Source organism: Arvicanthis niloticus, chromosome 3, assembly GCF_011762505.2.
Source record: "Arvicanthis niloticus isolate mArvNil1 chromosome 3, mArvNil1.pat.X, whole genome shotgun sequence".
Taxonomy (NCBI): Eukaryota; Metazoa; Chordata; class Mammalia; order Rodentia; family Muridae; genus Arvicanthis; species Arvicanthis niloticus.
In genome coordinates this window covers 71,188,623-71,205,015 of record NC_047660.1, presented here as the reverse complement: position 1 = coordinate 71,205,015, position 16,393 = coordinate 71,188,623, and the positions used below count along the sequence as shown (strand labels likewise).

The 16,393-nt window shown below is 43.5% G+C and overlaps 1 long non-coding RNA gene across 8 annotated transcripts in view; it reads right to left on the bottom strand.

Annotated features, from left to right (window-relative positions):
* Positions 1-8,233: 8,233 nt before the first annotated feature.
* LOC143441742 (uncharacterized) overlaps positions 8,234-16,393 on the bottom strand; it is a 61,487-nt gene continuing 53,327 nt past the window's right edge. For 4 of the 8 annotated variants that reach the window (XR_013109394.1, XR_013109393.1, XR_013109398.1 and 1 more), the window contains 2 exons: positions 9,654-9,777; positions 8,248-9,530 (listed from right to left, as the gene is read on the bottom strand). This is a non-coding gene — a long non-coding RNA (uncharacterized LOC143441742). Of the gene's footprint in view, positions 9,531-9,653; positions 9,778-12,854; positions 15,785-16,393 lie in introns of those variants that run through there. The other 4 variants (XR_013109395.1, XR_013109396.1, XR_013109399.1 and 1 more) reach the window with 4 other exon arrangements.

Genomic DNA, 16,393 nt, shown 5'->3' with positions numbered 1-16,393 from the left:
AGGTTGGACTGTAGGGTACAGGGACCAGGATGATTACCCGCCCTCCTCTGCTAATTCCATCATGCGGCAGGTAGTCCCAGAGTGTGGTTTTCCCCACCAGTCAAGAAAAAGTGCTCCTCCTTCTGCTCCCGAGAACTCTCCGTTTGCCAAGCTCAGCAGCTGCCCCTACCTCAATGCCTTCCTAGAAAGTGGGATTTGTAAGGCCTGAGAGAAGTTTGGGGAGGGATCTGAGTTGAACAAGAAGAGGAGCAGAGAGGTTGAGAGGTTGCTTCAGACAGGCTCTAGCCGGTCCTTAGGGACCTGAGCCTTCCTTCGATCTAGTTAATGAAACCTAACAAGACAGCTGCATAAAAGGACCACGAGCTAAGGTTTGAAGCCTGTGCCTCAGAATTCTAACTTCAGTCTGAAAATCCGAATTTTATACTTTCTCCTTTCCTGAATATGAGGGTGTCTACCAGAGTGATAAGTGAGCAGCGCTTCAAACTTCAACACTCCAAAGAGCCTTGCTGTCCTGGCTCTCACTAGTTTTACAGGGACCAATAGAACAAGCTCCACTGTCTCCAGCTTTATAGTTAGAATATTGTGTCATACCGCATAGCTGAAGGACTAGCCTTTTAAAATTAAATTAAATTTAAATAAAAATTTAATTTTATATTTTATAAAATTAAAGTTTTATATCTATATAAATTATATAAATTAAGACTTTATATTTCATTTAATTTTGCTTAGTTTTGTGAATGTTTTTTTTTTTGTTTTTAAGACAAAGTCTCTCTAAAAAGACCTGGCTATTCCAGAACTATTCACTCATTATGTAGACCAGGCTGGCTTTGAACTCATTGAGATCTGCCTGCCTCTGCTAGGATAAAAAGCATGTACTACCACACCCTGGGACCTGAAAAATTAGTTTTAAGGTGAAATAATAATGGGTGTTGGCTTCCTTTGTTACATTTAAATTAAATGTCAATCTCTTTACATTAGAGATTCTTAAGTCTGGTTGAGTTATGTTCACTTGATAGAGCGATTCCCAGGTCTTACATAAAGCCAGGCATGGTAGAGCATGCCGGTAATCCCAGAAGTGATTTTGAGGCCATCCTGTCTGCCCACCCCCCCAATAACTTATTAATTATTAATAGATAATGTTTACTATTGTCCTGCTATGTTCTCGTTAATAATTTAAAGGGATTTAGAGAGGATCTGTGATAACATTCATAATGATGCCTATCATTTTTATTGCAAGTATAAAAGTTTGTAAAAATCTTTTCATTTGCGAATTGGGAACTAGAAAATGCAAAAACAAGCAAGCAAGCAAGCAAGCAAACAAACAAGCAAACCGACCCAGTTTACTCTGGAATGCAGCCCATGTGCTCTTTCCTGAAGGGCTATGCCTCCAAGTCCAGCACACATCTTTGATTCAGTGGTACACAGCTTTCACACTCAAGAGTACAATGTCCCTGACCTACTGGGAAGCAACAGAGTCAGCACCAGCAGGAGAAAGGAGCCCAGGATCACTCAGCTCAACTCCTATGTTAACTGGATCAGCCACTAATCCACCTACACTTATGACTGCTGGGGGCGGGGAGAGGGGGGAATCAAATACTAGAATGTGTGTAACCAATTTACGGATCACAAAATACATGGCTAGTGGCACCTATGAAAAGAAATGTGGATAGGTTTCCATGAGCTAGTTATAATTAAATGAACAATTATGGAAATAATTATAATTACATGAGCATTTGCATGTTTTCTCCAACCATGTACTTACAAGGAAAAAATCAACATACTTTGGATCCCTGACAATTATCAGGCATTTTTGTGTTTCATTATCTCACTTAATCCCTGAAATAAGGTATGGCTTTATATTTAATGCTATGGTTACCACCACCTCCAAGCACCACTCCCAACAAGCACCTTTTTGATTTTTTGAGGAAAGAAACAGAGAGAGATTCAAACGTCTAAGGTCACCCAGCTAACAAACACCGGGTTTTCATTTTAGATAGCATCTTTTCTTTGAAGGGAGGATATTAGGAAAGGAGGAAATTCTGTTCAGATTTAGGTAGATTTGATTCCCTGTGTATTTTGTTCAAAGTACAGTTTAGAGTAGAGTACCTGCCTGGGGCCATCCAATATTCCCATAATTCTTTGCCAGAAAGTTTTTTTAAAGATTTATCAGATATATTATCATATATAATATATTATCATATATAGAGATATTTATCATACGCACACACACACATTGCTGCTGTCTTCAGACACATCAGAAGAGGGCATCAGATCCCTTTACAGATGGTTGTGAGCCACCATGTGGTTGCTGGGAATTGAACTCAGGACCTCCGGAAGAGCAGTCAGGACTCTTAACTGCTGACCCATCTCTCCAGCCCCAGGAAGTTATCTTTAACCTGCTCACTTTCTTTTCATTTCCTCTGTGGTTCAGGTTACTAGCATCTTAACTGAAATTTATACACATAGTTTCTTACTAGTAGCTATTAGCTTTTTTAAACTAACATCTAACTAAACTGATGAGGTCTTTTAAAAACTGACTTCTAAGCCTGTGTCCTCCATTCCTGCAAACCCTTCCAGGAACCTCCATTTCCAGAAAGGAATGAAAGCTCAAACAGAAACCGCTCCACAGTCATCCCTGTCAAGGTTAACAAGACACTCCCTTCTGGTCTAGAGCAACGGTTCCCAACCTTCCTAAGGCTACCTACCACCTTTTAATACGGTCCCTTGTGTTGTGATAACCCACCCCAACCATAAAATTACTTTGTTACTACTTCATAATGGTAGTTTTGCTACTGTTATGAGTCATGTTAATATTTGATATGCAGGATATCTGATATGTGACCCTTGTGAAAAGGTCATTTGACCCCCCAACACACACACACACACATACACACACACACACACACACACACACACACACACACACACACACATACAGGGGGTCAAACGCACAGGTTGAGAGCCATTTGTCTACACTGAATGGAGAAAACCAAGGCGGGTTCTTTGAAGGAACCAATAAAGCCCTGTCTACTTCGCTTTAAACTTTCGTGACTTCAGTGTTGAAATGTGGGCTCATTCAATGGGCAGTTCTCCAGTTTTGTCTCACTGATCTAAGATGCACAATAGCAAACTCACTATATAATAGCTTGTGGAAGCTTCAGAGAGGAAGCAGACCTTTGCTCTTGACCTTTCATTATGCTGTAGTTTTGTCTGGAGAATGAGCATCACAAGAAATGGGCTACTGGAGTGCAAAGGCAAGAAGCCAAACAATGACAGAGAAAAATTCCTCAAAACCAAGAAGAGTGTGTTCCTTTGTCGTATTTTGGAACCTTCACACGAACAGACTGGTGAAATGAGCTTTTATAGTATGCTTTTTATAGTATGCTTGATTTCTTTAGGGAAAACAGACTTGAAGTCAGATAGTTTAGGTTTGGGGTTTAGCTGAAACCAGTTCATATGTGTTTTGTGTTGCTTATTAGGATACCATAGGCTGATAGAGTGGTTTGAATATACTTGATCCAGGGAGTAGCACTATTAGTAGGTGTGGCCTTGTTGGAGGAAATGTGTCACTGTGGGTGTAGGATTTAAGACCCTCATTCTAGCTGCCTGGAAACCAGTCTTCTCCTATCTGCCTTTGGATCAAGATGTAAAGCTCTAGCTCCTCTTGCACCATGCTTGCCTGGGTGCTGCCATGCTTCCACCTTGATGACAATGGACTGAACCTCTGAACCTGTAAGCCAGCTCCAATTAAATGTTGACCTTATAAGAGTTGCCTTGGTCATGGTGTCTGTTCACAGCAGTAAAACCCTAAGACAGCTGGGTAAGTGAGAAACCATAAAAGTTCCCTGGATTCTCCATTTTGGAAACCGGTGAATCCAAGATGGAGGGACTATGTCTGGTGAGGTCCTTTCACCACACTGTAGCATGGAACACAGTGTTGTGTGGAGGAAACGCGAGACGGAGGGAGACTGCCCTTATCCTTTATGAGGACGCCACCACTCCTGGGTTTTTTCCTCCCTCTATAATGCCATTTACTCTCTCATGAGCACACAGGCCTCGAACCCAACACTACTCCATTGGGAGTCAAGCTTCCCATACATGGTTTGCAGGAATACATTCCAACTGTAGTTCTGCTACATGTGACTGTAGTTTTGGAGACTCATTTCTTTATGGGTTCCATGGGCTATATAAGTCCTGAACTTCAAGAGTTGGCAAGCGTTTGCTAGAAAGGGTTAGGTACTGAATGCTCCAGCCAGTAGTTCTCAATCTCCTAATGCCATGCCCCCTTAATACAGTTGTGGTGACCCCAAACATGAAATTATTTTTATTGCTACTTCATAACTATAACTTTGCTAGTGGTATGAATCATAATGTAAATATCTGTGTTTTCTAGTGGTCTTAGGTGATCCCTGTGAAAGGGCCATTCATCCCCCCTAAAGAACATGACCCACAGGTTGAGAACCACTGGTTTATGCTCTGAGAGGCACAAGCCATCCTCTTCATCACTTCTTCCTCTTTCCTCCATTGATTTCTTCCTCTACAGTTGCTTTCAGATACATAGACAGACCATTTGGATTCACTTTCTAAGGTTACCATGACAAAGTACCACAAAGATGGCTTAAACAATACAATATATTGTGTCTGTTTGAAAGCTATGAGTCTGAGATGTAGGTGCCTTGCTCTTGGCTACCACTGGCTTATTGGCCATCTTTGGTACAGCATTTTTAACATATCACCCAAGTTCATATGTTGATTAAGAGAGTCTCATTGAATACCCCAGACTGGCCCCAAACTCACTGCAGCCTCCTTCCTGCCTCAGCTTCCCAAATGCTGGAATTACAGGTGTGAGCCTCAGATCCTGGTTTCTCACATGTTCTTAAACACAACTTTGGTACTTTTGCACCCCAGAGACAGGGGGGCTATGTTCTTCTGCCTGAATCTGAGTACATTAGTTTTTCATAGCTGCTGTACCAAATAACCAACATGTTTTGAAATGACACAGATCTATTTTCTTATAGTTTGAAGGTCAAAGTTCCAAAATAGATCTTAGCAGGGCAAAATCAGGGTGTTGACAGAGCGATCTTTTTTGGTCTGTTTCCTCAATGTTTCCAGCTTTGAGGGGCTGCATACATTCCTGGGCTCATGGCCAACACCACACTGGCTTCTGTTTCACTGTCTCCTTTTCAGGTTCTGACCCCTTTGGATGCCTGTTGTAAGGACTGATGGGATTATGTTGTGTCTACCTAGATGATCCAGGAGAATCTCCCCATGGCTTGGTCCTAAATTTAATCACATCTATGAAATCCCTTCTCCCAGGAGAGGTAGCATATTTACAGGCTTGGGGATTATGATGTGTACTTTGTAGGGGACCATTTCTTCTGCCTGGCATTCAGAGAAAACATCTGAGTACAAAAGAATCGATGGTGTATAGTACCCAAGGCTAGCTCATGATGTGATCACTTACAACTGGTTAGTTTAGGTTACTTGCTTTTAGAGCCCAGTGGCCTTTCCAAGCTATCAGGAGTCCCAATACAACCCAAGAATAAAGTCTCCCTCGAGAAGCCATGTGTCCATATGTCCTGGCCAGCAGCCAAGTGGCCTCAGAAGATAAAACCACTCATTTGAGTGAACATAGCTGTCACTTAACCCCAGTTGTCTTAGTTAGGGTTTCTATTACTTCAACAAAACACTATGACCAAAAAGCAAGTTGTGGAGGAAAGGGTCTATTCCACTTACAACCACCACCACATTACTATTCAGCACCAAAGAAAGTCAGGACAGAACTCAACCAGGGCAGAATCCTGAAGGCAGAAGCTGTTGCAGAGGCCGTGGAGGGTGGTGTTTACTAGCTTCTTATAGAACCCAGGACCACCAGCCCAGGGATGGCATAGTGGCTGAGATCTTTCCCCCATCAATTATTTAGAAAATGTCTTAAAACTGAATCTTATGGAAGTATTTTCTCAGTTAAGTTCCCCTCCTTTCAGATAACTCTAGTTTGGGTGTCAAGCTGACACAAGACCAGTCAGTCAACACGCTGGCTTTCAAGCCTATCTACCTGAGACCCTATATACTACAAAAGAAATACAAGTACCTTTACTATGCTATGCTCAAAGCTTGGGTAATGATAAAGACATAGCAGAGTGACCCATAAATGTCTCTAAAGACCTGTGTTAAAGGTTTGGCCCTCAGTCTGTTGGAAGATGTTGTGGGTAGCCCTGGCCTTATATTTTGAGGCTAATTCCACTTTCCAGGGAGGGGCTGCAGAGGAGGAGTGAATCAGTACACAGGTGACTTCTTGTGAACCTTCTGCCCATCTTAATTTGTAAAATAAAGGCTAGAGCCAGTGATTGAGCAGTAGGAGAGGTGGAGAAAAAGGGTGTGGTGGAAGAGAGGGGGAGGGGTCAAGGAGGAGGTGGAAGGACAATGGAGGAGAAGCACGTGGCCTGGGAAACCGCAAGTTATAAGGGATCTCATAGCTGGGGAACAGAGTAGTGTAACAGATCTGCCCAATCTAGGTGTGCAGTTTAATAATTATAGTCATAATTATTGAGTTGTGTTTTCTTTGACCAGTCTTATTTGGGTTGGAGATTTACCACAACAGGAAGATGGTGGAATCTTTAAGAGGTAGGGCCTAGTGGAAGAAGGGATATTGAGGGCAGCCTCTTCAAGGATGCTTTTAGGATGCCCCTTGGTATTCTTTGCTCTCCTTTTGCTTCTCTGTGCCAGGAAGTGCTGCTTTGCTCTGCTACATGCCATGCTTCCATCCATAATGGTCTGTGTTGCCACATCTACTAAAACAACAGACCCAGCCAACAGTGGCCTGAAACTACTGAACTGATGGTACTACGTTAACTTTCTAAGTTGATTTCATAAGGTGTTTAGTCACAGTGACAAGACTAACACACTCTAAGACAGTGGTGCTCCTAACACTTATTCCCGTGAGCATCTCCACTCGGCAGTCTCGTTTATCATGGCCAGCACAGTATCACATAAGTTGGCAGCCTCCACTCACCACAGTGAGTCATGGAGGATGTGATGGCTAATCTCGGTTCAATTTGACTGATCAGGAATCAACTAAAAGATATGCCACTGGGTAAAGCCTATGAAGGATTTTTCTGATTGGATGACATAGAGTGGAAGACTTACCCTAAGAGGGGGTAGCATCTTTAAGGAGTGCAGAGGAAGAGACTCCTTGCCTGCCTGCCTGCCTGCCTGCCTGCCTGCCTGCCTGCCTGCCTGCCTGCCTGCCTGCCTGATGTCTGCCTGCCTGCCTGATGTCTGCCTGCCTGCCTGCCTGCCTGCCTGCCTGCCTGCCTGCCTGCCTGCCTGCTTGCTTGCCTTCATATTGTCTTCTATCTTTCTGGCCAAGTTCATTTACCCTGTTTGTATTTTGCTGTCTAATCTATCTACCCTTCTGCTGCCACTGCCACCACCACCATGGCTGCTACTGCTTCTGTTCTTGGCTGAAATCAGAGACTGGGTTCTTTAGCCTCTCTTGAAATGCTTCAGGCCTTCAGTGCCAGCCCTGTTCAGCCTCATGAGCTGAGTAGGGACTGGGTTCTCAGCCTCTCCAGCCATTTTCTGATTAGCCACTATATCATGTAGAACAGTCTGAAGAACCCTCCCTTTTTTGTGTATTTATTCTATCAGTTCTGGTCCTCTAGAGAGAGCTGAGTAGTACAGAGGAGAAGGTGCAAGAAGCAATGTCCTCCTGTGCTAAGAAGGCATTCAGAATGGGGATGCTACTCTGATGCCTTAGGTATAAAGCTTCCTTTGTGGAAGAGGTAATGATTTTTCCCATTGCCTGGTGAGTTTCAGAGCAGTGACATTCAGATCAGTGGTGACAAAGTTTGAGGCCAGCCTGGTCTACAGAGTGAGTTCCAGGAGAGCCAAAGCTACACAGAGAAATTCTGTCTTGAAACACCTCCCCCCCAAATCAGACTATAAACTATTAAGTACTGGATTGTTCTTGTTAAACACATTTTAGATTTATTTATTTTATATGTATGAGTGGCTGTGCTTGTAAGTATGTGTATATATGTGTGTCTATATATCACATACATACCCTTAGGGTCAGAAAATGGGTATCAGATACCCTACAACTGGGGTTATAGACGATTGTGAGCTGCCATATGGGTGCTGGGAACCAAAAATGGCTCTTCTGAAATAGCAAAGTGTTCTTAACCACAGAGCCGCCTTTCCAGCTGCCATTTAAAATTTTGTATATTTGCAAATAATGTGGTCAACAACATTTTATCAAGAGGTAGTTATTTCTACATGAAAGGTTTACAAGAGTGCTTCCCCCCTTCCATGTCCTCTAAATTGAAAAAGAAGAAAAATTAGTGTTAGTATTATAATCTGGAAAAAACAGTCTTTAATAAATCTCAGAATCGAAACATTGATACATTGAATTTTTTTTTATAAATGTATCATCAAAAACCTACAAAATGAAAGCCCTTGACTTCTTCTCAAGTAAACTTGTGATGGCTATTGCACTATATAGCTTTTCTACCTCACAGTAGAGCTACTACATTGCACTTCTGTCTATAGGACTGGAGAAGAACGTAGGAATCACTCAGTCATCCCCAGGTAACTTGTGATAGCCACTCCTGGAAATCAAAGGGGCTGATTACTGAGAGAGTAATGGACACTTGTGAGATAGAAAGCTCCTCTTGCTTTGAGCTTAGTTTTCCAAAAACACCAGAAAAGTTTATGTTTGTAATTATGTAGAAAGAAACTTTCCATTCCATGGCCACAGCAACCCATCCCAGAAATGAAACCAAATGTCTTTATGGTCACAAATTCTTATACATGTTTATAAGTCTGACTACAGTCTGTTTTGTTTTTTAAACTGGTTTTTAAAAATTAATATATCATGAGTGTCATCATGTCAGATTATTTTTACTTATAATCACCTTCCCCCTCCTCCCTCTTCTTCTTCTTTCTTCTTCTTCTTCTTCTTCTTCTTCTTCTTCTTCTTCTTCTTCTTCTTCTTCTTCTTCTTCTTCTTCTTCTTCTTCCTCTTCCTCCTCTTCCTCCTCCTCCTCCTCCTCCTCCTCTTCCTCTTCCTCTTCTTCTTCTTCTTCATGAATTCAACAAGAACTTGATCACAAACTTACAGTAAGCACAGCTTTAAGCACTGGGGATAGAAAAGAGAAAAAAGCAGAGCTGGCTGAGACAGTGCACACCTTCAATCCCAGCACTCCAGAGGCAGGTGGTCCTCTGAGTTCCAGGCCAGCCTGGTCTACAGAGGGTGTTCTAGGACAGTGAGGGCTACACAAAGAACCCTTGTCTTGAAAAAAAGATCAACAATAAAAAAGAAAAAAAGAAAGGAAGGAAAAAAAAATCAGAATTACAAAAATTTTGCAAACTGTCTCCTACAGAGTTTGGTTTGCATATTTATCTCCACATTTCATGGAGTGAAACAGCTTCCCATCCTCACATAAGTTGGATTGATTCTGCTGTAGCTGCAGCAACGGCTTCGGGACCTAACAATGCTTCTATCCTCTGCTGCTTCATAGTAGGTAATCCTTAAATAAAGCAGAGTAGAATAACAATTTGTTATCATCTCTCATGGTTCCACAGGTAGAATGGATACAGCTGGGTAGTTGTACTCCAGTAGTGACTGTGGGGACAGACATTTGAATACTCACCTGAATTGAATGTCTTCTTCTTCCTGTGTTTAGGTCCCCTAGCTAGTTGAATTCCAGAAGTGGCCAGGTATCTCCTTTCTCAATTTTGGTAGCTTGGGATTTCCCACAGCCTGGTAGCAGCTAACTGTTGGTACAGGAGTGGGCACACACAAAGAGAACTTCTGTTTGTTTTTTGTTTTGCTTTGCTTTGAGTCAGGGTTTCTCTGTATAGCCCTGGCTGTTTTGGAACTCCTGATTTGTAGACCAGGTTGGCCTTGAACTTAGAGATTCATCTCAGCCTGCTAAAATTAAAGGTATACACTGGGCTGTATTCAGAGTGACACCACAGAGCCAGCCTTTGCCAGGTCACATGGTGACTGCGCAGAGACAGAATATGCCAGGTCACATGGTGACTGCGCAGAGACAGAATAGGAGGGCTGGAGACCCTGGGGGAACAGCAATGAGATGGAGGGCAGAGAGTCCTCCAGGGCTCTTTCCCCTACTCCCTGTGGGGTCTGGCCACCATTGCTGGCCCACAAAGAGAACTTTCTAAAGATACAGGGTAGAGGCTACTGATCTACTTCTGACCTTTCCTCAGAAATCACGTGATGTTGCTTGCGCTGTGTTTCCTGAGTTGTACAGAGACCCGTTAGACCTAGTGTAGCAGGACTCTTTAAGGGGTTGTGAGTACCAAGGAGCCTGTGTTAGGTTTCCCAACTGAAGATGGTACCACAATGGGACAAAATGTGTCTGAGACAAAATGAATTTGAAATATCAACAGCCATCCACAGAGCTCAGGATGAAAGGACCTTTTCAAATTGGTTCCAAAGTTACAGTCCTGTTAAGGTCGGAAGAAATGCATGCGGTTAGGCTCCTTGTATTCCCAAAGTATTCTCTCCCATGGCCGGGGTTGTAAAACCCAGGGGTTCTTTTTTGTCACTGGGACTGAGAACGCAGTTTGTTTGTTTATTTGTTTTAAATTTGTCCCCAGAATGACCAAACTACATCTGTTTATCCACTAGATTCTGTTGAACACCAAGGGTGTGCTGGCCTATGCTATGGCTGCCTTGTCAGAGGGGCAAGTAGCAACCCTGACTCAGAGCTATTGAATGTTTATTCTGGACCTGTTGCTAGGCAGGACTCTGTCATTGTACTTAAACCTGTTGTTTTCATGAACTCTAAAGCAACTGTTGCCTCTATATTACAGACAAAGAGACAAGTGTAGAAACTAAACAACTTCTACCAGCATGTAGACAAATGACAGCCTGGGGACTCAGGCACTCACAATACAACCCAGATCCCATCCTCCTAATGGCCAAATGTTCTACTTTGCACAAAGTGCATGACTTCCGGTTAGTTTTCTTATCTGGAAATATGAGCTCATACCTTTCCCTCATAGGCCATTTATAAGCTATGGAACCTTGCAGGACTTGCATTCTGAGACTTATTTTCCTATGTCATAGATAAATACAGTGTGTTTTCATGAGAAGTTGGCAGACGGCAATGCATAGAAAGTGCAGTGTCTGGCACACGGAGCTGTTGATACAAGCTATTCACTGGCATTGATACTACCGTGTTTTATACTGTAACACAATTTTGAGGTTCTTAAGCCCCAAATCCCCTGCTGAACCCGTTGCTGTTTTGTCTGATTTCCAGTGTTCTTTCTTTCCCACCCAAGGAACAGCTGCATTTTTGAGCAGAGACATAAAAAGCATGGCAGATAGTCACGCCGCCACCACAGATGTCCCTGCCTTGGCTGAGGACAGAAGACAGCAGCCAATATTCACAGCGGATTGCAGATGTTTCCCTTGACCATGGATCAGAGGGGCCATTATGGACAGTGTGGGCTCTGCAGACGTTTTGTGTTCCAGACGGAATATTACAGAATATGCATGGCTCCATCCAACATTTATTGAATACCTACTCTGTGCTGAGTTGCTTTCTAAATACAAAGATGAATAGGTCACATTCCTTGTCCCCTCGGACACTGCAGTACACACAAGGAGACAACACACATAATTAACCGTGGCAGACTGAGGAGTTCTGTGTGTGGCAGAAACAGTGGTTGATCTCAGGAGATATTTCTGTCGGGGAGCTTTGGAGGAAGATGAGGGACGAGGGACATACAGAGTCTTCTCAGGGTGGTAAATAATGAAAGGACTTTAATGAGCAGAGATGAGAGGCAAAGGTCATCTCATTTCATTCAAGGTGGAGGGTGTGAGGTGAGTAGACCAGGAGGCTTCCGTCCACGCCCCCACCCCCCACAGCTTCACCTGGCCCAGTCACTGGCTACTTGTGACACCTTCTTTAAGTGTCTGAGTCATAAGCAGTAGATTGCTAGGTGAGGACGCCGGAAAGCCTTCACCCACACAAACATGACAGAATGCTCGCATTCAGAATGCTCTCTCAGAATGCACGTTCCTCCAATGGTTTTTACCTGTCTTTTCTTCTGAGACTGTGGATTGGATTCTTAGAAGTGAATCTCAAGGTCATGAGGTGGTAAGAAGAATAAAGCCACAGAAAACTAAGAGTAGCTTGGTCCCTTTCTTGAGTAGCAGCTCCAGCCCTGCAGGGTCTTCAGAACTCTTATAAGTACTTACTATGTAAGAAACATAGCTCTGTGCTTAAACCACTGTGCCAAAAGCATTTCGAATTAGCGAAATTAGTAGCGGTGGTAACTCTTGGAATATGGGGTGGGAGGGAAGGACTGTAGTATTGAGGACCTGCTCCTAGTCTGCTGTGAAGGGGTGTAATAGCATGGGGGAGGGATGGGGATGGGGGTGGGCAGAGGAGTGCTGAAACGGGAGGACTGAATGAAAATGAGGACTCCTGGGTCAAGTTTGTGGAAAGGGTATTATAGATATGAGAGAATAGCTAGAGGCATCTGGAAGAATCTAGGCTGAATTGGGCCAGCAGAATATACCTAGCCATTGAATAAAAGAAAGGAAGGGAGAGAAGAAGGAAGGAAGGGAGGGAGGGAGGGAGGGAGGGAGGGAGGGAGGGAGGGAGGAGAAAGAGAGAAGTGGCAGACCAAGATGAGCTGCCAAGGCCTAGAGACCAAGAGGCCAAGAGGGTGATATAGCCAAAATGGCTGAGTTATATAGGGATCAGCCTGGGGGTTGGGGTGGAGAAGGAAAAGGGAAGCGGGAAGGAGAGGCTAAGGGGAGGGGGGGTGCTGGGTGAGAAGTGCCGGGAGGAGTCACAGATTTCTGAATTATTCTGGGAGAGCTGGCCAGCATCTGCTTTAATGTGTTAATAGACACCAAGGGCGGGGTCCAGAGAGCGAGTGGCCAAAATGGTTGGTTTATCCAGAAAAGAGAAACTGGAAGAAGGGAAGTGAAGCCTAGATCTGAGACCCAGACTGGAGAGGTTTAGGGTACTTATGGAACTAACAGGGTGGAGAAGTGCTGGGAAGAGCCACAGGTACTAAGTGAGCCCTGGATTTCCCTGACTAGGTGACTAGAATCACCTTGAGTTCCCAGCTAGCTTAGGTTAGAGTGAGACCTTAACTCAAAAAGGAAAACACAAATGCCAGGTGTAGTAGCACAGGGCTTTAGTCCCAGCACTTGGGAGGCAGAAGCTGGTGGATCTCTGTGAGTCTGAGGCCAGCCTGGACTACATAGTGAGTTCCAGACACTATGACAGCCAGAGCTACATAGAGAGACTCTATCTTGAAAACAAAAAAGAAAAGGAAGAAAACAAGATAAACAAGAAAGACCTTTTCTTCTGTAGTAGGCTCAGGTATAGAATACCTGCTTAGTATGCATTAGGCCTTGGTACCCAACACCACCAAAAATGAACCCCAAACCTACTTCTTATTAGGAAATGGTGATGATCTGTGAATACTGTTAATATGGAAAAAATGAATTTAGCGAGATGTATTGAGCAACAGAAGAGAACGTGCTTGGAGTCAAAGAGACTGGGGAACAATTTTGATGACTGCTCTGTGAAGTCTGGTCTCCTGCTGTAATATCATCCTCTAATGCATACATGTGCATGGATAATTTGATATATACAACACTTTCTCAGTTATCTCAGAGGCATGCATAAAAAAATGCCTGCACTGCTCACGTGTAATATAAAAATTTAATCAAGTAATATTTTTCTTTGCTTCAAAACCAGTACCTTAAAAGCTTTTGCATCCAGACTGTGATTCCTTCTCCCTGAATTTTTTCTTCTTTAAAACCTGGAGAGCTGCCACCAGGGAAAATAGCAATGAACAGCGAGGGAGGAGGCAGGTGAATTTAATCATGGAGGGAACAAGAGGAAGCTGTGGCGAGAGAGAACCCTAAGACAAAGCTTATGTCAGTGGAAGTTTTGGGAAGAGAATAAAAAGCATGAGGAAGGGGTAGGTTTGGGTGCTGAGTGGCAGAAGACTCCTCACAGCATTGACTGTCAGAGCCGAAGCATTAGGATTTGACAACATTAAGACCTGGAGAGGTGGCTCAATGGTGTGTGCTGCAGATGCATGAGGAGCTGAGTCCAGATTCCCAGCGCCCACATAAAAGCCAGGCAAAGGTGCACACGTCTGAATCTCAGAGCTGGGATGTCAGGTAGGTGAAGGCAGACAGATCCTGGATCCTCTGTGCACACTAGGCACCCAACCTAGCCCAGTCAGTGGGCAGCAGATTTAAGGAGAGCTTCTGCCACAAAATAAATAGATCAAGGGAAAAGCAACAGTGGAAGACATTGTGTGTAGACCTCTGGCATCCCCAACCACACGCACTTACTAGTAACACACACACACACACACACACACACACACACACACACACACACACAAGTCCACTTCAGCACATCCTGTAGAATACTTCCAAGAAGACCTCCTACCACTACTGCTTGGATTGGAGGCTGTAAAGATAAGGGAGATAAACTTGAGGACTGCCCAGTTCATTCACTTGTAAATACTTGCTGATTGTGTACTGCTAACTGGGCGTTGTGGACATTCAAATGCAATGGGGTAGACTCCCAGCCCTGAAGGCACTTGATCAGAGAGAGAGATAGTTAAGGTGACAAAGGTGAACTGATCACAGTAGAGACGCTGCAGAAACTTTGGACTAAGCGGAAAGCTGGAGGGAGGTCCGGGAAAAGTGTGCCTTAAAAGAATCTTCTGAGAAGGGCACCTTGAATAAAAGAAAGCATGTGGCAGATGATAGAGTCTATTCTCCCATCTCCGTGAACAGGAAGAATGTGTGTGTGACTCAGTAGATGAATGAAGTCCCCAAAACACGATGCACAATTGAATTAACCTCTCTGAGCCTCCCTTTGCTGCTCTGTTAAGTGGGAACAATTTCATAGGGATTTACAAGTGTTGGGTGACAGAATGAGTCCTTAACTCAGTGACAAGCAGAGTAAGTGCTCAATAAACATCAGTGCTCCTTATCTAGTTAGTGTCAAGCCAGGATCAGAGAGTGGTGTGGGTGGACAAGACTGTATGAGGCAGCGAGTCCAGTCTGAGCAAACCATAACAGGTCAGGCTAGAAACCCAAGCCCCAAGTGGGCAGTGATATGCTGAGCACTCATGAGAGTGGGCAGAGTCTTTAGTCCCCAAACATTTCTTAAGAAAAGATAACAAAGGAAAATGCAAATCCTACCCATCAGTCACGTCAACAGACTTTAGTTAACTACCCAGGGTTTGTAGAATTAGCCCAGTCCGGCAACCGAGGTATTTCACCTAGAGCAATGTTTCAAGCTTCCCTTTGGATTCTATCAAACGGTGGCCATTTTTCAGAAGGGGAGAAAGCCTGTAGTTATGTGTAACAAGTGTTGTCTGGATATTTACACTGCAGAACACTGGTGAAAAGAGGCATACATTTTAGCCTAAGGTTCAAGTTTGTTATGAAAGTTTGTTTTTGTGCTAAAGAGCCCTGAGGAACTCAAGGATGCCCAATTCTTAAATCTGAAGACATAAAAGCAATTGAATTCACAAGCAATTCTGACACCTTAACCCCTTGATCCTTTTGAAAATGACAGAACACCTCAAACAGAACCAAACACAAAGCTGAATTCTGAAGGCACGCATGAAGGTCTTCTAGGTCACTGGGAGAGACGAGATGAAGCTGTCAGCTACCTGGTGCTCACAGGATGCTTGGATCTCGTGAGTACATGTGATTTCAAATGTTTATCAGAATTTTCCACAGTTTCCACAGAGCCTAGAAGACACATTAAACAAGACAGCTTACAGATGCTATAGCTTCCTTTTATTCACAACCTATTTTGTGCTGTTGTATACCGGGAAGCTAGACAAGAACCCTGATACATATGCATCACCACATCCATTTTTAACATGAGAGGTTAACTGTGCTCAGAAGTTAGGTTCAAGGTTAAAGTTGACCTTGAACTCTGGGTGCTGAACCTGTAGCTCAGGCTCTTCCTGGGTGGCTTCTTAAGTCACCTGATGGCTACCCTGAGCACTTCAGGTAGACAGTTTGATTTCCCTCTGTGTATATAGAGATGATTACCACTCCCTGCAGAAAATTCAGACAAAATAGAAACATAAAGAAGCCTTATGCTGGTTACTTTGATCCAGATTAGGATGCTAAAATGAAATCTCCGTGTACTCATTTCAAAGGCATTGCCCTATCTTATGAGTTGAACTGGGAAAGGAATTCGAGGCTTGGGAGATGGTTTAATGGTAAAAAGTGCCCGTCATGGTCATGCAAGCATTAGGTCCTCAGTTCAAATCCCCAGCACTCACACACATCTGCACATACATCTGGAACTCAAATATGGAAAATAAAACAAAATAAAATGGTGGCAAA